Raw genomic sequence first — 20,684 nt, forward strand, 5'->3', positions numbered from 1 at the left:
ATGACACTCACTAAACGTTGCGGCTCGAAAACCGTGTGGGGATGTTTTCCTTCACGTCCGCGCTTTGACTTTAAGAACCGGGGTTGTTCCCAGTCTAACCATCCATTGTCGACTCATCCTCCTAAGAAGATGTGTTCCAAACTAGCTAAGCTCAACGAAGCCTACGTGAATTTGCATAGGGTCAGACACAGTCTGATACCGAAGCCAGAAGAAATAGAGAATGTGAGAATGTTAAAAATCACTGAAGACCTAATAGAAGTGCTCTTCAGAGAAGAAATGAACAGGGAGAAAGAAGAATGGACAGAGAAGTACAGACTTCAGAGACAGCAGCAACAGCAGCAACAACAGCAACAGCAGCAACAACCTGAAGCTGACAGAGGCTTTGTCGATTGTCGTATCGACACCAAAGAGTTCTTCTTCTCTTTCCGAAGAAGCAGACCTATCGCCAGAAAGTCAATCCTCAGAGGACATCGCATTCTTAGAAACTAAAAAAGAATGCCATAGCAAACAAAAAAACAGCCCTTTTCAGGCCTACCCAATACTCTAGAAAAGAAATAACCATCAATTTGCCAGTGTGTGTAGGTAGAGTAGTGTGAAAATAAACACTAACTCTTTTTCAAAAAAAAAAGGGAGGGTATGTGTTTGTGTGTTTGTGTGTTTGTGTGTTTGTAAGTGATAAAGTAGGTTGGTGTGGATAGTAGATTAAAATGATGTTTGGTTTTTTTGGGCTGTTTGAGGTGTATATTTGGGGTTAGATTGGATTGCCTTGCGTATGTGGATAGTCTATTGAAGTGATTTATAAAAAATTTTATAGTAGTGATGGGTAGCATAAAAAAGTGGGTGAGTGTTTCTTTTAGGTCCGCGCGTTGTTGTTTTTTTTGGTCATGATCTAGGTAAGATGAATTTTATGTTATTAGGGGATGTTTTCCTTCACGTCCGCGCTTTCAGTATAAATTGAAACTCGTTCGGCAGTCCAGCTACCCTTGTTGATTGATCAACACCAAAAATGAACACGAGACTGGAGAAACTGTTGGAGCTTCATGTGCATCTGGAATATGCCAGGCGCATATTAAATGAACTGGCCGCGGAAGCCATTGTCGAGGAGGGAAGAATAAGAGAGGAGGAAAGAAGAAACAAAGAAGAGGAGGAGGAGAGAAGATATAAAGAAGAAGAAAGAAGATATAAAGAGGAAAGAAGAAACAAAGAAGAGGAGGAGGAGGAGGAAAAGGAGAGAAGAAATTTCAAAATCCCAGAGAGCGAGAATTGGGATTCTGAAGCGACATATCCTGCCTCTGCTCTCTCCCCCCAAAAGGTAAAAAGTAACTGGGGGATAAGATGTGTATGTGGCGCCAGGCCTGGAAGGTGCCACCATTAACCAGGTGTTCATGAAGTTCCAAACAAAACAGCCCTTTTCAGGGCTACCCAATACTCTAGAAAAGAAATAACGATCGATTAGCCAATGTGTGTAGGTAGAGTAGTGTGAATATAAACACTAACTCTTTATTAATAGTGGAAGTGTATGTGATTGTGTGTTTGTGTTTGTGTTAGTAACTAATAAAGTAAGTTTGCGTGAATAGTAGATTATGGGTTTCTTTATTGTTTCTTAGCGTATGTGGAGAGTATAGTTTGGGTTATATTATACGAAATGAGAAAAGTGGGGATGTTTTCCTTCACGTCCGCGCGATGTTAGTCATGATCTAGGTAAGATCAAATTTATGTTATTAGGGGGATGTTTTCCTTCACGTCCGCGCTTTCACTATAAGAACCCATAGTGTTCGTTGTTCAAACCATTCTGCAAAGAATAAAAAGAAGATGGCGTCAAACCAAATCGACAAAATACAAACCTTGCAAGACGTTTTAGACAACTTAGGAATAATGGAACAGATGCTATTAAGACTGGTTGAAGACCATTATTCCTATAGTCCCCATCGTGTGAAGATGGAAATTAATAACTTAAGGAAAGCAAAGGACAAGATTAGTGGTGTCATGAAAGAGATCAAGGAGGAGAAGGAGGATGAAGAGGAAAGAATAAGAATACGCAATTGGAACGAAAAAATTGAAAAAGAAGAAGAAAATGAAAAGAAGAAGAAAGAAGAGGAGGAAGAGAAGAAGAAGAAAGAAGAGGAGGAGAAGAAAAAAAAGAAAGAGAAGAAGAGTGTAGGAGATAAAATAAGAACTTGGTGGAGGAAAAGAAGAAATTAGAAGAAGAAGAAAATCCAAAGGCCCTTTTCAGGGCCAGCCATATTTCTCGAAAAGAGATAGCCTTTCCATTGCCTACCCCTTTTTTTAAATTTTTTTTTAAAAAAATCCCATGTTAAATTCCCCTTGTACGTAAAGTGACCCACGATTTATTCCCATGTTAAATTCCCCTTGTACGTATAGTATCCCACGATTTATTCCCATGTTAAATTCCCCTTGTACGTATATGTTCCCACGATTTTTCGCCATGTTAAATTTCCCTTGTACGTATATGTTCCCACGATTTTTCGCCATGTTAAATTTCCCTTGTACGTATATGTTCCCAAGAGGGTCTGTAATGCTAATTCCCATTATACGTATAGTATCCCCCTTCACTACTGGCGTCTCTAGCTCTCTTGAAGACACCAACTGTCTGGGTTTTTTTCTTGCAACTTTTTTCTTTCGTGGTAGGGTTTGAATCGAAGGGTCATCAAGATGCATGAGGTGTTTAAGACGCACCGCTGTCGTTGGGCTCCTATATGCTTGGCTTTCACTTGCCCTTGTGAAATATACCAAGTCATTGTGACAACAAGAGGTAGAGAGGGTATATATGGAGAGAATGAACTTGGTTAAATCATTTCTGAATCAGCAATCGAGATGAAACGATCGCACGATTTCAGTGAGAGAGAAGAAGAACGTAAGAGGCAGCGAAGTGACGTATCGCCTCACACACGAAAAGAAGTGTTCGCTCAAAACGAAGACATGAGCAAACCTGAACCAACACCTTCCACGTCTGCGACCAGACATAGAGAGCCCACTCCAAACCAAAGTCCACCAGTTAACCCTGAAAAGTACTATCACATTCGAGAGACGGAAAAGCGACCCTCTAGAAAATTTAGAACCACGACTTACACCTACACGGTGAAGTTTAAAGATTTCAAGTCCGACGTACCATTGGAGAAAGCAGAAGGGTTTATCACCGAGATGTGGGATTCTTTGCTCACCACACTAAAGCAACAATGTCAACCCAAAGAAGACGATTTCTTGACACTATCCATAGATCACGACAGCTTGAAATCCCCTGTTTGGATCGAGTTTAGCAGACCCGCAGAACTAACCCCTTCCAAAGTCATGGACAAGATTCAACACGTACAACAATCTAATGATCAGTTTGACATCACCGATGGTAAAGCCACACTGAAAATGGCCCACGTCTCTCCTCCTCAAGGGACTGGACGCAAAAAGGTCTTATTGGTGGACGACCTTCGCAACACCAAAACAAGTCTCGTCCGAATTAACAACTCTCAAGACCAGATGTGTTTAGCCCGTGCCATCGTGGTGGGACGAACCTATGCCAACAAGAACGACACGGTAGAATGGAAAAGAACCTGGAAAACTATTCAACGATCCGATCGAGCCAAACAACGAAATGAAGCAGAACTCCTGTTGCAACAAGCCTGACTGTCCAAAGACACACCCTGTGGCATTCCTGAGATGCAAAAATTGCAAGAAGCCCTAGCTCCACGCTACACCTTGAAAGTGCACCCTCAAGAAGTGCGCGGACCTCTGTTGTTTCGAGGCCAAGACTTTAAGGACGGAAAATACATTCATGTCTATTATCACGATGAACATTTCGATACCATTACCGCCATCCCCGGATTCCTGGGATACAGATATTACTGTGAGAAATGTGATCGTGGTTATAATAATCGAGAGCAACACAAACATTGTGGATCGAAATGCCGAGGATGTTTGGCCTCTCCACCCTGTCTGAGCGAAGGGCAAAAACCATTGCATTGTCCTGCTTGTCTGCGCACGTTTTTCAGCCCTGCCTGTTACCAACAACATCTGAAGACGCAAGGTTCACAGCAGAAATGTGCTTGTCAACTCCTGAGATTGTGCCCTACGTGTGGACAAGGCATACGTACCAATAGTACCAAGGCACACGTATGTTCAGGAAAAAAGAAATGTCACATTTGTCATCACATCGTGGACTTGAAACACCAATGCTACGTGCAAAAATACCAACCCCCACCAGAGAAAGAGGATGGTCACAAGAAGAAAAGCAATTTCATCTTTTCGATTTCGAATGCATGCAAGAGACTGGCATTCACATTCCTAATTTCTGCGTGGCTCATCGAGCGTGCGAGAAGTGCATTCAAGAACCTATCTTCAGTCATTGCCCTCACTGCAGCAAGATTCCTGGAGGACGTGAAAAAATCTTTCGGGGACCGAACACGCTAGCCGATTTCGCTCGATGGGTCTTAGACCCCATCGACAAGACGTGGAGCCAAGAGGACATCGAACGTTACGGAGATTGTCATCGTCATGCCACGGTGATGGCTCACAATTTCTCCGGATACGATGGACAGTTTCTTCTCAGATACTATACGGAACATGGCACCGAACGTCCTAAAGTGACTTTGAACGGAGCCAAAATCATTTTCATGCAAGTGGGACAAGTACAGTTTAAAGATTCGATGAGCTATTTGGCCATGCCTTTGAGTCGAATGCCTAAAACGTTTGGAATGACAGAAATGGCTAAAGGGTACTTTCCACACTTTTTCAATACGGAAGCCAATCAACACGTCGTTCTACCCCATTTACCTGAGGCTCACTATTACGACCCCGACAACATGCGTACCGAACAACGAGAAGCTTTCTACGCTTGGTACCAGGCTCACGCCTCGGACCCTTTCGACTTTCAGGAAGAAATGCTAAAGTATTGTCGTTCCGACGTGGACATTTTACGGCGTTGCTGTGGAAAATTTCGAGAACTGTTCATGGAACACGGAGGGGTCGATCCTTTGAAAGAAGCTTGCACCATTGCCAAAGCGTGTTCCTTAGTGTATCGACAACGATTCATGCCTGAAAACACCGTGGCTGTCATCAGCCCTCAAACGACCAACTTTGTCAAACGTCAATACTCGGTCAAAGCCCTACGTTGGTTACATTACTTGTGCGACAAGGAAAACAAATGGATTCAGCATGCCCGCAACGGAGGGGGTGAAAAGACCATCGGAACATATTCGGTAGATGGCTGGGACTTAGAAAACCCCAAGGTCGTGTACGAGTTTAACGGTTGCTTATTTCACGGATGTCCCGTCTGTTACCCTGATCGTAGCACTAAAAATCAGTTTTTACAACGAACCATGGAAGACTTGTACCAGGACACTTGTCAGCGACGCCTAAAGTTGGAACAGGAAGGATACCAAGTGGTGGAAATGTGGGAACACGAATACGATCACCGCTTGAAAACCGATCCCGAGTTTAAACGCCTCGTGGAAAGTTACCAGTTCATGGACCCGCTGAACCCGAGGGATAGTTTGCACGGAGGAAGGACCAATGCCACCTGTTTGCTGTACCAAGCCGACGAAGAGAAAGGAGAAGAAATCAAATACTTGGACGTGTGTTCGCTGTATCCCTACGTGTGCAAATAGTGTCGCTTTCCTGTAGGGCACCCGCAATTGTTAACGGAACACATCGACCTGAAAAACATTCGACAATACGAAGGCTTGATCAAGTGTAAAGTTTTGCCTCCCACGAACCTATACCATCCCGTCTTACCTCACCATTGTCAAGGCAAACTGATGTTTCCATTGTGCCGTACTTGTGCCGAAACGTGCAACCAAGACCAACCTTGTCAGCACACCCAGGAAGAACGTGCCTTGACGGGAACCTGGGTCAGCGTAGAATTGTTCAAAGCTCTGGACATGGGATACCAACTGTTAGAAGTGTACGAAATTTGCCACTTTCCCAAGACACAACAATACCACAAGGGTGATCCCAGTCAGAAAGGCATTTTCGCTGACTACGTGGATGCCTTTTTGAAACTGAAACAAGAAGCCAGCGGCTATCCTTCCTGGTGTCACACTCCCGAAGACCAAATACAATTCAAAGAGAAATACTATGAACAAGAAGGCATCTCTTTAGACCACATCGAGAAAAACGAAGGCAGGCGATCGTTTGCCAAAGTGATGTTAAATTGCTTGTGGGGTAAAATGGCACAACGACCGTGTTTACCCAAGACGGAATATTTGACAGAACCTTCCCACTACTTCCAGATGATTCACGACAAAACCAAATACATGAAACACGTGGACGTCGTTCGAGAGAATTTGATCTTGGTCAATTACGAAGAAGATCTGGACTTTGTACAAGACGACCCTTTTGGAAATGTCATCATTGCGGCTTACGTGACAGCTCATGCTCGCTTAAAATTGTACGAAGCTTTAGAACTGTTAGGGGAACGCGTCCTGTACTTTGACACGGACAGTTGCATCTACATCGATCGACCGGGTCAGCAACACCCTAACATCGAAGAAAACCGTTTAGGAGCCTGGACAGACGAACATCCCGACGACAAGATTCTAAGTTTCGCGAGTGGAGGTCCTAAAAATTACGGCTACCAATACCGGGACAAACAAGGAGAAGTGCACACGGAGTGCAAAGTGAAAGGACTGACTCTGAATTATCGTACCAGTCGAGTGGTCAACTTTGGGGTATTGAAAGAAGCCTTGCAATCGGGAGAGGATGGAAACTTTAAAGTGACCACTCACCAACCGAACAAGATTGTACGTTTACCCACTCACCACATCGTCAGTCGACCCCTGGAAAAAATCTATCAAATCGTGTACCAGAAGCGAGTGAGACTTCCCAATCACTTTACGTTGCCGTACGGTCACATCGATATTGGTCAGCATATAAAAAGGGACAACGTCCAAGACCAATAGTTCATTGTCACTACCAAGACCAATCGACAAAAATGAATCCTTTCAAACAGCAAGTATAGAGCGTAAGACTCAAGTCCAACGAGAAACTCGGGTGTGATTCTATGCCTCACGATCACATCACCAATGCAATACCACATCTTAGTTGTTATGTACTAATGCCATGACAAACTACGTGCAACCAGTGAAACTTCCAGACCACAAAACTTTACCTTATGGACATGCTGATATCACCCAGTATAAAAAGGGACGACTTCCAAGAACGAAAATTCATTGCGAGGACAAGCGACGAGAAAGATGAATAACTCTACGCAGAAGAAAAAAGAGAAGGAACAAACATCATTGACCTCTTTCACCACCATACCGTCACAGCAAAGTGCGTTCAAGAAGGGAAAGGATTCAATAGACCTAAAGGAGTATTTTAGCATCCAAATGACCCAGACAGCGACCTCGAGAAAATTTAGAACGACAACTTACACCTACACGATGAAATTTAAAGACTTCGCGTCTGACGTTCCAGCCGAGGAAGTATCAAGTTTCATTACGGATCTACTTGACTCACTGTTAGAGGAATTCAAATGTCATTGCCAAGTCAAAGATGAAGGTCGTTTGAGCCTATCTATGTATCACGACAGTTTGAACTCGCCTGTATGTCTCGGATTTAGCACACCTGCAGAAATAACTTCTTCCAAACTTTTGAGGGCTATTGAAGACGTGCGGTCGGTGAGAGAAAAATTTGACATCACCGATGGAAAAGTGACTATTCATATGGCATATGTTGCACCTCCATGGGAAGAAGACGATCACTGCTCTTGATCTGCTTACCGATAAGTGTACCTAGCACGATGGACGTAACAGCAGATTTACGACTGACAGGGAATACGAGATCGGAAACATCTATGCTGGGACACAAGTGGTAGCTGACCAGATATTAAACAACGTGTGTAACGGATAGAGAGACAAACACGAACTTTCTCTTATTTGATTGTTTGTTACTTGTTTTGTTTTGACTTTTTCTTATAAACGAACATTTAATGTAAATTCGTTGCATATGAAGTGATTTTAGAAAGGAGTGAACGTTAATTTTAAACATTAGTTTACTAGAGTCAATAACTAAACAACTCGTAAATATGTTTCTTTTATGTTCAAATGTTTATGTATTTAATGGATAGTACTTAGACCAAAGCACAGGCCAGAGAGCCCATGTATATATGTACTTGAATAAATGTTTTGAACCCATACAACAGACTTTTCTTTATCGAGTCTCTATTCTATCTGTGAGTCTTTCTTTAGAATATTTCTGTCCTCTTTTCTGTGTGTTTCAATGTGTATTTGTTTGTTTCTGTATGTCTATGTTTGTCCCTATCAACCCTTTGTCCCTACAAATACATTTCACCCTATAAAAGGTTTTGACCCTATAAACCTATGACGTTACCAATGTTTAATTCCCACTGATCCCCAGGTGACATTCCCATGTTCAATTTCCATGTTCAATTCCCCTTGTCACTAGAGTGACCCAGGGTTTTTCTCCATGTTAAATTTCCCTTGTCGCTAGAGTGGCCCAAGGGGTTTTGTAATGCTAATTCCCATTGTCGCTAGGGTGGCCCCATATACTACTTCTGTAATTTTAGTAAAGTGAAGCACTTTTGCAGGTGTGGTATGTACGACTCAGACTAGACATTACTCGTATGCATGTGAATGTAAAATTGTCGTTAAAGTCTAAATTGTATTGATGATGATGATGATGATGATGGCGGCTAAACATTTAATAAAATAATCAAAACAGTCGCCACTTTTTTGTTGCTATCATCTTCTTGATTATGCTATCGAACATATTCTTTTGCAGATACTTATCTCCCCTTCATTTAATAACTTCGGTATCCTTATTGCTACTTCTGAATTAGATCAAAATATTTCTTGCACTGTTCTGTAACTCATTTAATTCAAAAGGACAGATATGGAAGCTTGCAATAGTGTGTATTAGCTCTTCAGTCAGTTTGTAACCTTTGAATTTCAGCTTTAAAATTATGGAAAACAGTGGCCCACATTTTGTGTTTCATCTATGAATGAAATTATTTGTACATTCTGGAAACGAAACAATACTAGAAAATCACTTTAGGAGTTGGAAGAAGGAGTAAAGAATGTGGTAACATGTATTTTTTAAAATTCTACTCACACATAATCATATCTCATCTCAATGAAAACGATGTAACAATGTACGTGGCTGGGTGTAAAGGTGATAAATGTTTCAAGCATAGACGCCGCAGTTGCTGTTAATACAAGGTTTTCTATGTAATAAGCTTTCTTGTATAATCGCTTCCTTTCATTTGTATTATAATATTATTTTAAAATAAAAATATAAAACTTTAGAAAACTATACATAATCTGGTGGTACGATTACATGTGCTTAATTATCAATGACAGAAAGAGTGAACTAGATACAACCTCAGTAGAATGGACTTAATCATATGTCGCCCAGGCTTGACTTGGCGTGAATTCTCCAGGTAAATATTATACGGCATATATACGGCATGAAGAGTTTTATGGTCTTTCGCCCATGCCTACTCATCTGATTGTGATATCACGTGACTGAGCTTTATCATCGTCTGCCTACGTTTTATGGAAATTAAAAGTTCTTAATAGCGGGCTATACTAAGACGATGGATAAGAGTTCACGTGCATTAAGTCCTTATTTTTCATCACTAATAGAGATTAATAATCATGTCAAACAATGGTGTCAATCCTTTATAATTCTGTCAGATCCTCGTGCTCCTTGGCCTTATTACGTAAGGCTTTTCTGTATGCATGACGGCAATCCTTTCTAATTCATGTGCATTCAGCTCTTCTTACACGGCTTTCATTTCTTTGAGACCCACTCACCTCTGACGGCTATTATACTCTACACTGACGGTCAGAAAATTGGACACATCAATGCACGTATGTACAATATTAACCCTGAGGTATTCATAAATTTGGCCATGGGGTAAAATACGATTTAAGTTTGTATTAGAAACATTTGAAAGAAACGTATGAATGTGACTAAGGTGAAGAAATTTAGTTAAACAGTAATCATACCTTAGCTGTTTGTCATTTATTTTACATATATATTTGGCAACTGTTAAAAATCCCTAAGTTTCAACTTATATGTTAGAAATATTGGTTGTAAATAAAAAATTTACCCCTGCATGTATGAAAGATGTTAAATGTTGATTACTTGTGTATTTTATTAATCACATCATGTACATTTTAAACGTCCTATTAAATATTCATATTTTCTCTATCGTTTTTGGATCATCAATCGAGAGATGTTATATACATATATATACGGATACTACATTAAGAAATACAGACGGATTGATATGATAAAGTGTATACTATCTTTTGTTTGTCATATCAATTTCTCTATAGGCCATCCCTTCCAACTTGACAAACACCCAATGGCAGTATAATATCACTAGTATTTACCAGATTTGCCCTCCATGAGAGCAGGCATGGTTTATAAAGTCACATATTACTGTAGAAGATGTGACCTTCAGTGCAAACAATGTACATAGATATATCTAACTTTGCACTACTTTCACCTCATGTTACTTGTCTTATTTGGCCGTAAACGTAAAAAAATTATCATAATTTTGAGTTTAGAATTGAAATTGTCCCTATGTACACTGGTCCAAGAAAAAAAAAAAATATTTGTAAAACAGATTGATGTTTATTTGACATAAACTGTATAAGTTTATTTTGCAATCAAACAAGCAGCTATTGACCAGTTAAGCAGTGAATTTGATGTGGTCTTTAAATTGACCATTTGGTCATAATTCTGTAGGATAGTCACATCATTATTACTCCTAACATTTATAACAAATATGTGAATTAACTTGAGAAAACTGTGATTGACAATAGTTACACATTTTTAATCTGTTTCAAGTGAAAGGCAGATATAGTTAAACATGAGTTGAAAGACCAATACAATCAAAGATCAATTGTCTTGAGAGACAAGTTTCTCAGTATACAGATTTGTTGATTATATAGCATTATTAACTGTAAAGAAATCCAGTCTGTCTGGACGTTGAATGATAAATAAGCCAATGAGGTTGTCTATCAATTGAATCCAAATCTACATAGTCGTCTCAATCATTATCAATTATCAAGGAAGAAAATTATTTTTGATGCCAAATGGAAAGTACAATAAATTGAAAATAGCATATGTAATGTAGACAAGATAATTTACTGTAAAAAGTCAGTAGGTTTACTGTTGTTTAGAACCGGACATTTGTTTTGTAGAGGTAATGTAACCTTGGCAGCTAAACAGCTGCTTTGTCACATGAGACGGGTATTACCAACTGGAGAGAATCCAGGGAAGGTGTTTGCATGGAATTTTGAAGGTCGATCTTTGAAATGCCAGATCTCTATGTGAAATGGAAGGTTTGTATTTCAGGAAAAATAATCATTGCATGCCAGTGAGATAACATGCGATGTTAGTTTTAGGTTGTATAGAATGGAGGTAGTATTGACTTTTAAGTATTTTAACCGTACCTCCATTATTAAACTGGATTGTTAGTGATATCAGTATCTTCCTTCTCCTTGGTACAGGTGGATCCAACTCAGATTTGTATGAGTCTGCTGCTAAATTTCCGGTATTGGATTGTAGACCACGATATTTACTAGATTGTCCTAAAATATCACTGTAGATGGTGGACGAGTAAGTGCTGTAAAATGGATTAGTTAAATTGCCATTGTGCAGGCCCCTCACTTGGCAAAATATGTTTTATATAATATCAGAGTTGTACCTGGCTGGACAAAGACCCTGACCTGGGAAATCACTGATATAAATTTTACAAAACTCAGTAAATGTAGAAATTAAACTCTCTGTGTCATTGAGACATTGTTTACTTGGAATCATTTTTCTTTCTTCCTTTCTTGACAGTGGCTCTGCTTCTACTTCTTCTCTCCATGATTGGAACCGACGTAAAGTGTCTGATAAGGACTCTATTCGGGTATCGTACATATATATAATTGGTCTTAGGTCTTTGAAAATTGTGACTAGCTTGCTTGTATTGTCCAAATATTCAATAGTACTATCCAGAACACAGCTGTTCATTAATGAACTTTGGTATTGTTGCAACAAGTTTAAAATATCATGGTTCAGAACTTCCTCAGCAATGTTATTTCTCAGATGAATCTGGATGTAGAGGTAAATAAGATGATTTGAAATGAATTTTGCGAGAGTTTGTATCCTCATCCCATGGCAACATTAATCCACAGATCCCATACAATGCATTGAAATGACTTGACTATCTTCCTTGCGTTGAAAGAATGTATGGCACTACTAAGTACTGCATTCCTCAGTTTTTTTCACATCATGAGAGAAATCCTGTGAATGTGCTATTTTTCTGACTGGATTTACTAGATTTGATCTCAGGTAAAATTTCATCTTAGCATCAGCATCATTGATGAAATGCATCTTCATAAACTCCTGATTATGGTCACCTTCATCTTGAAGAATGCAGTAAACTGTGAAACCCCATGACTGTAAATTTGATATAATCTTCCAGATTATTATGTAAAGTTCAGAAGTTTTTACGCTTCCAGTAGGATAATGAGCAATGGGAAATCGGAAACCAGTGTATCCCACAAACGACACCTGTAAAATGTTTGATGCAAGTGTTTGCTTAACTTCTTTTTCGATTACAATTCTTAATGCTTCTGCTTTCTCTCCAGTATCTATCCATCCAATCAGTTTAATTTCATTACATTTCATATCCAGTACCAAATCTTCATGAACAGAAGGTTTATCATGAATTAAACCACCAAAATACCCGGATGGGAGGAGATTTAGATTTTCGGCTGTATTATATATACATCCACCTGAACATGTCTTGAGTGATGCCTGCATTTTGTGGAATTATGTTATTATTTCTTTGTAGTTTGCTCCCAGATGGCAAAATGAAAACATTACTGTCTTTTAAGCTTTGAAATGAGTGGGAGTTTCGGGACCAAAGACAATAGCGTGTTTTACTAATAGTTTTATTGCATATTTTATCATCAAGGCATCATACTGACTTTTCAAAAATAATTTAATTTATCTGTGGCACTTGCAAATACACTATCTAAAATGTTGGTTAAATCTTGATAATCAGTACATTCTAAATTTATCCATTTATCCTGATTGGTCAATTAAAGTCACAAACTCTCCACACAGTTTCTACAAGCATTACCAGTGCTTAACCAGCACAGACTATCATTGTAGGTTGAACATCTCATTTTTCTTAAAGTGGATGTCTTGGTGTTACATGCGGTACCTATAATTTCTCATTTTTCTTAAAGTGGATGTGTTGGTGTTACATGCAGTACCTATAATTTCGGATATCATATTAAATTGTATTAATTTCCTTTAAAGACCAGTGCAGAGTTTGATCTGATTTACAATGTGAAGAACATTCTGAAAGTTTGAGACTGTTTTGTCAAAGTTTTTTGAAACGCCCCAAGTGTTCATGTTTTTTTTTTTTGACGTCCACGTACCTTAAGTTTCTAAATGTTAGTACAAAACTTGAAGGTGATTTCTTTCAAGACTTGATTTCCATTGGATGCTATATATAGTCATCGGATAGATCACAGCACAGCTTTCAGTCTTTGAAATCAACATTAATGAATGGTCCAGGTAATTTTGAATATTTGACAAATCTACATGTATATTATATAAGTGAATTGCAAAGCAACTAATACTTTCCCCCATTGATACAACCTGTATTGCTCCATAAGTGCATCCCTTTGGAAAATGTCATTTGAATTTGAGAAATATTTACAAGAAACAAGTATAAAGTGATGTTATGTTCATGTTAAATTTATTATGCTTTAAAAGACTATCTTCACAAGAGTTTCACTTTTGAACCACTATTATGCAACAATTAGGACAAAATGACAGTCAGTTTGCAAACACTGGCCCAATGTGGTGGCATATGTGAACATTTACAGCCTAGGTGCAGTATTTTTGATTAAATATGTCACACTTTATTACATTTGCTAAAGGACGTGTCAGCAAACAGGTAAATGTATTCAGCAAATCAGCCCTTCCTTTTTTGATAATGAATTTCCATTTTGTGGAATTTGACTATAGGCCTAATGTCATTGCTTATGGATGATCTTGGAGATATCTTGAAAGAGAGAGTCAAAGGAAAATTTTAATATCCTTAAATATGTGCGCTTTCTTCATCACACTCGACCACACACACTTCCTTAATGGCGAAGCCTGTGGGGTTGATGCTATTAAGTGCATGTGGCTACATGTATACAGTAGCAATAGGGCTAAGTTAGTACAAGCTCTCTATCTTTCTCTCTGAGTTATAGATTTCTTATTTTTCACGCACTATTTATAGTTATATTGATACAATTACTCTAAAACAGCATATTGTGACATTGACATAACAAAAATAGTCGGCCCAATACTAATATGAATTATATTCAGGGACCTCTTTTCATCTTTTATCTTGATTGGGGGGCGGGGGGGGGGGGCTAAACTTTACGGGCCTGTTAATTTTCGTATATAGGCAACAGTAGTTTTAGATTTTACAGCACATGCAAATTCGGGGCGGGGGGGGGGCAAATGCCCTCTGCCCACCCACCCCACCCCAAAGGACGTCCCTGTATATATTCCGAACATTCTCACTCACATATAAAATACTGAACATATTTTAACATTTTGATAATTAGCATTATCGTGCCTTAATGGTTAGAGCGTCCGCCTCGGAGGCGGGACGTCGTGGGTTCGATCCCCGGCCGAGTCACACCAAGGACATACAAAAATGGTACTAACACCTGCCTCGCTTGGCGCTCAGCATTAAGAGGTTAGTGTTAGGACTGGTCAGACTGGTGTCAGGATAATGTGACTGGGTGGTACATCATGCTGCATGTCTGTGGCATGATGCCCCAGTGCTAGACATCACTATAAACTGCCACACTGCAGACGTCGTAGCGATATGACTGAAAAATTGTTAAAGCTACGTTAAAAATCCAAGTCACACACACACACAACAACATTTAGCATTAGCTATACTACTAAGCTTATTTTATCATGACACAATAAAATTATCCATTTATTTCTTTGCTATCGTCTGTTTGTATTTAGCGCTGAACTTCAGACTCGAGGTTGTTCTGATCTTACCTTTCGGTCAGTGGTGAAATCCATGACTATCCAAATACAAACGGCACTGCGGGACTAATGCTTATCCAGACGTCAGAATCGGCAACAATTACTGCATATTCTCCAGTATGTCACAAACTGAACGAAGTGTGTCGAGCTGTTTTGAAAATTGAACTATTCTTGATTACGACTGGCTAAAGTTGGAAATTAGCAGACGCAATAAGGATAAACTAGAAGGGTTGGAACTACCGAGGGGTGCTGACTGGTGTCTTCCATTGTGTTATATTGTTACAGGTGACACCCCTCATCCCTTGATTCATGGACGGATACTCCTCAGTTTCTTTGTAACAACCATGTGGCCACTCCTGTGGCATTTAATACAGCCGATATGGGAAGTAGTATCATAATCGGTGATTTGAACCGGAACTAATGGTTGGATCATTGACTTCTGTACCACATGGAGTTGCTAATTTTATTCATTATGACACATGCTAGGCTGTGCGAATAAAACTTTAAGTTGTAAAAAGTAAAACTAAAGCTAACGTAAACAATTTTAATCTTCGGAAACGGAAAACAATTTTGTGAAGCAAATCTCAAAGCAAATAGATCGATATAAACGGACAAACAATTATTCGATTTTCACTGCCTGTAAATCAACTACTTGTTTTGGGTCCCTAGCGCCTAAGCTCCATGTCAGCAATTCCGATTTTTGCTTGTATAATGACTGGATTCGTGATTCACGCTACACCAAGGCTAACGGTTATTGCCGATGAGAGTTTAAAAATCACAGCTGCAACCACTCATGAGTGTTTACATTGCATACATACCGCCGTTCTCTTGGTGATTTCAAATCGTACCTGTTCGTCATTTTCAATTATTTTCTCACGTCGGTAACTTCAAGGGTCCATCACAGTCTTCTAATATTACCATCATTTAGACTAATTGCCCGACATGATGGCCTTGTCTAGATGCAACAAGGGCATGCACTTCCAACGAAGCATTTTTCTCTACAGGTACAACTGTTATAAAATAATAGAAAATAGATTCGCGGAAATATATACGTTTCCGGCGATTCTGCGTCCATATGATTTGGTACCACTTTAATTTAGAAACACGCCGATTACGCTTAACCTTGTGCCCTTAATGATCGTCTTCGCCCAAGAACTATTATGCGGACACGTGCTTGCTTATTAAATAGCTTACTCTTCATACCTGTATCAATGTTGGTTTAACATAATCTGTGGGAAGTATATCCGGAGGGCATTCGGTAGGTAGTGAATTTCACTTCATTGTTATAGAAACAGTCTTTAGCTGATTTCACGCCCGATGGTAACCACTCTTGTTGCCTAGCGTTTTGCACGCTACTGCTAGGATTTCATGCTGGTCTCGAGTTGTTATTAGCACATCAGGCAGGTGGTGCCATCGGTCGATATCTATCTTGCCCTCGTTTTGGATATATTTGAGCGTATACGATGGCTTGGTAACATCAATTTGAAGTAGATATTTGTCGACAAGTGGAACTGGTTAAGATAAACAAGTTTGACCCAGACTCTTTGTACGGCTTCTACATCTGCATCGTCATTAGCGGTGGCGTGTTCGATTTAGGCCACGCACGTAAATGCAGTTTACTCTCTGCATAATTGGATGAACCCTTGTGCAACATCACAGACAGGTCTACAGATCTTGCAAAATCTTAGATTAATCTGGCGAGTCGGAGATTTGATGTGGTAATATCAACGATGTTGAGAATTTCTTCAAACTTCTCTCTCTCAATGAAGTATCGTGCGCTGTCGAACAAAACCATAATGCCATTGTTAACAAAACCAACCTGGACAGCATGTGGGTAATCGTGATCGTTCTCCTGTACAAGTATTCCACTGATGTCTAAGAAGGCCTGCAGAAACAAAAATGCCCTTGTGTGACCTGACACTTTTATTGCTTTTGGTACATATCCGGTCACGAATTATACCGAACATTGCGGGGGCTGCGATCAGCTCTCACAGGCGCCCATATAAAACGCCGTATCAGGTGCATCTTTGAATTTTCCCATCGCTTACACTTGCACATTATCATTGCACACATTTCGGCTAATACCTTTGGGCGCTTGCACCCACTAATGTGATCAGTGTCACAGTGCTTGATCTGCAATCGCTGAATCAGCTATACGTTGCTTGGTCTTTCATTGATAATTTTACTTACCAGAGCTGGAAAAGATTTTAACGATAGAAATGTAACAGCCTTTGTTTCAAGTTGTGGTGGAGCTGGATATCCTAATGGTCTCAGTCGATATACTCAACCGCTTGCCTTCCTTTATTTTTCAGCCGATCCGGAGCAACGAGACTGATGCTATCAACGTCTAGCCATGTTTAGCAATCAGTGCAGCACGAGAGGGCAAGGTTTGATGCACCCATGAACAATCTCTGGACGACATTACCGAGACGATTTAGTAAGGATCACACGTTCACATGTGCCCATCATTATATTTAACTTTTAAATGTCGGGTCAATCTCTAACGGACAGTTGTATCGCCAATGTAACTCCTGGGTGATTTAGCATGCACCCACCTTGAGCCACAGAAGCAAAATGAAAATGAGTCAACTGGCCATTTTAGCATGTAAGATATAGTATCATCAATCTGATTAAAATATGGACACTTGTAAGAGGCCATGTTCTGTTGTCCTTGTGCTTCACCAATCAAATCCCAACTTTAAACTTTCTGAAAGTAGCGAACTTTATTTGTGATATATAATTAATAACAATAACACTCCCTAACACGAATTTGCAATGCTTTATCTGATAGGGTGATAACAATAAGTGGACTGGAAATTATAAAGGTCACGAAATATGTGTGTCTGTGTATGTCTGTGTGTGTGTGTGTGCGTGAGTGCATACATGCATGCTTGGATAGATAGATAGATAGATAGATAGATAGATAGATCACTTTTGGATCACTCATTCGAGTCATTGGGAAGTTCAGCTGCATAATCCAGATAGCAGCTCGTAAACGAGTTATTCGCTGAAGTACCCATTAACGTATGCGATCGGATTTTAGCAAACTGTAATAAACACGCAACGAAAACTAGTGCCATCTCAACTGAGTGTGAGTTCATTTATATTTTGCTGGTCTACAGACACGCATTTAGACCCAGATGTGAGTGGTGAAGCCACCAAGGGCATCCAATGCGAGGTGTTGGCATCACTGAAACATTTGATTTTCTCTCGTTTATGTCCACGACCAATCAAACCTTTTCCACGTTTGGAGGATCTTTCCTCTGATAGGGAAATATATTCTTCTTCCTCAAAAGAAACATATTTTTAGGCTACTCCATAAAAGAACCTCATAGATTTTTTGCGTGAATTTTGCATGAATTTTTGTATGTAATGAGAACATTATCCTAGTATTGTTTGGTATTTTCTTCACCCACGGTTCTATCGAGCTCAACAATCTTAAGAAAATCATTCCAGAGAGGTTTATTACTGGATAGTTTTTATAAATCCAGTTCACTGCTGAAATATCCATCAATCCCATTTACTTGCATTGGCACCCGGTTACATATCCGCGGATAATCTAGGCACATTAACGGAACACTTTTGGGGATTGTCTAAGATCTCCCGTTGTGTTCGTTCATAAACGCTTGAATTGGTGTGTCTAACTTTGGTTTGTACCAGAGTGCTGTTGCTGTGCAATATTCGCAAGTGTCTCTCTGATATCATCTTGCATGTCATCTAACCTATTTCTAATTTGTGCTAATAGTACTAGCGCATGCCTGATCGAAGATTAAGGTCATCGATTGTGGGAAAGAATTGTATAGTGAGCGACGATGACGTTTCTAACGAAGCAAGCTGTTTCGAAAACACTCCTTTAGTACATCATAACACGATTGATGATCTGCGTCACCTTTTCATGATCAAATTCAATACTTTGATTTTCCAAGGTCTTGTCGGACCAATAATCAACGTTCAAACTGAGGTTTTGGAAACATGGCAGTGTGCGTAGGCCGTCTGGGTTTTGCCTGCGCAGAGAAGGCAACGAAGGTAAAAACGCAGCTTTTCGTTTTGACTGATAATTAATATGTCGAATGTTAGTGGTTGTATAACTCCGTAGTGCCTTCATATTGTGTGCGATGCATGAAAACTCGTACCGTAAGTACAGTGCGGGTTGGAACACGCAATGGTTTAGCTGCCACCACTGGAACGTGAGTCAAATTCGTAGCAACAAAGTTTGTCTTTGTGGGCGGACACAATGGCGAGCCTGAAACAATGTCGACCGTGATGTCGCTACCATGCCAACGAAGCTACTGGGGACAATCGTGGAGAAAATATCCTGATGAATAGCCCAGATAACACATAAACTAGGTGGATGCACATGTTACACAAATGATCTCTTGTACAATGCATCGAACGATGTCTGTGCTCGTAAACTTGCCGATATATATCTCATTCGAAACATGAACGCGACCAGTCCTACACTTTCTACACTCAGAGAAGGAATAGCCAGATCAAAGTAGGTATATAGGCTAAGATTGCTCTTTGTGGTCGCTCGCCCGATATTTGGTAGTGGATGAAGTCCACTCGCTGGAGGAAAAACCGTAATATTAAAATGCATGGACTGCAAACGGACTTGTCGCACTTTTGTGCATCAGCTTCGTCGCGTTTACGTTGTTGTCCTTCCAATAAAATGCCTAACTCGAATAATCTATCGAGATGATTTGGAAAATATATTTAAAAAATCAAACATCGTTTGTGTCTCTCTAATAAATATGTATTACACAAGTCCGGCATTAGATACACTCATAAAATCAGTTCAGTCAAGTATTCACCATTGTATATATATATATATATATATATATATATATATATATATATATATATATATATAGAGAGAGAGAGAGAGAGAGAGAGAGAGAGAGAGAGAGAGAGAGAGATCTAGTTTTACTCTAGCAAAAACTTTTAACTATGTTCATATAAAACAACAATAAATGCATTTTTCGCCATTGATGTATATGCAACGAATACTCAGTTATCAAGGAATTCTCTACAACGGGTCACTCTGACTTTCTTCTCAATTTCGTACCTAGGAATTGCATCCGACAGCGGTCATCCCGTTACCGTCATAGTTTCAATGGTTCAGAGACGATTTGATGAAAACGTAACGAAAAAATTAACTTTAAAAGTGGTTAGTGGCATGTTGTTGCCGAGTACATTTTTGTATCGTAGATGAGCAACAAAACTGTAGAAACAACTCGTAGAAAATAGGGCTACTATAGAATGGTAAGTATCCTTCTCGATATTTTAGTACAGCTGTTGAGTCGATAGCAAAGGAATTATGGAGTTACTTCCATTTTCGTTTTTCCTTTCGCTTGTCAGACTGTGTTTTACTGGCTTGATTAATGCAAGTTAACAACCTTTCATACAAAATCATTTTTGTTACGTTGTGAATCATTTTGATCACATATAAAGCAAACACTTTCAAATTTCGGTCAGATCTGATTAAGCTTAATACGTATACTTAAATCGACCTGAAATTTATCTCTCCAAGTAGGGAAGATTAATCCCTCCAAGTAGGGAAACAACCGAAATCATTATATCAGGTCTTTATGATATAAAAAAATTAATAGTGAATTCAAAAAGACGATCAC

At 39.5% G+C, this 20,684-nt stretch overlaps 1 long non-coding RNA gene across 1 annotated transcript in view; it reads right to left on the reverse strand.

Annotated features, from left to right (window-relative positions):
* LOC149804202 (uncharacterized) overlaps positions 1-15,387 on the reverse strand; it is a 57,416-nt gene extending 42,029 nt beyond the window's left edge. The window contains exon 1 of the long non-coding RNA XR_016413833.1: positions 15,067-15,387. This is a non-coding gene — a long non-coding RNA (uncharacterized LOC149804202). The remainder of the gene's footprint in view (positions 1-15,066) is intronic.
* Positions 15,388-20,684: the final 5,297 nt, after the last annotated feature.

The sequence above is a fragment of the Sinohyriopsis cumingii genome, chromosome 2 (assembly GCF_028554795.1).
Source record: "Sinohyriopsis cumingii isolate HCF-2022 chromosome 2, ASM2855479v2, whole genome shotgun sequence".
Taxonomy (NCBI): Eukaryota; Metazoa; Mollusca; class Bivalvia; order Unionida; family Unionidae; genus Sinohyriopsis; species Sinohyriopsis cumingii.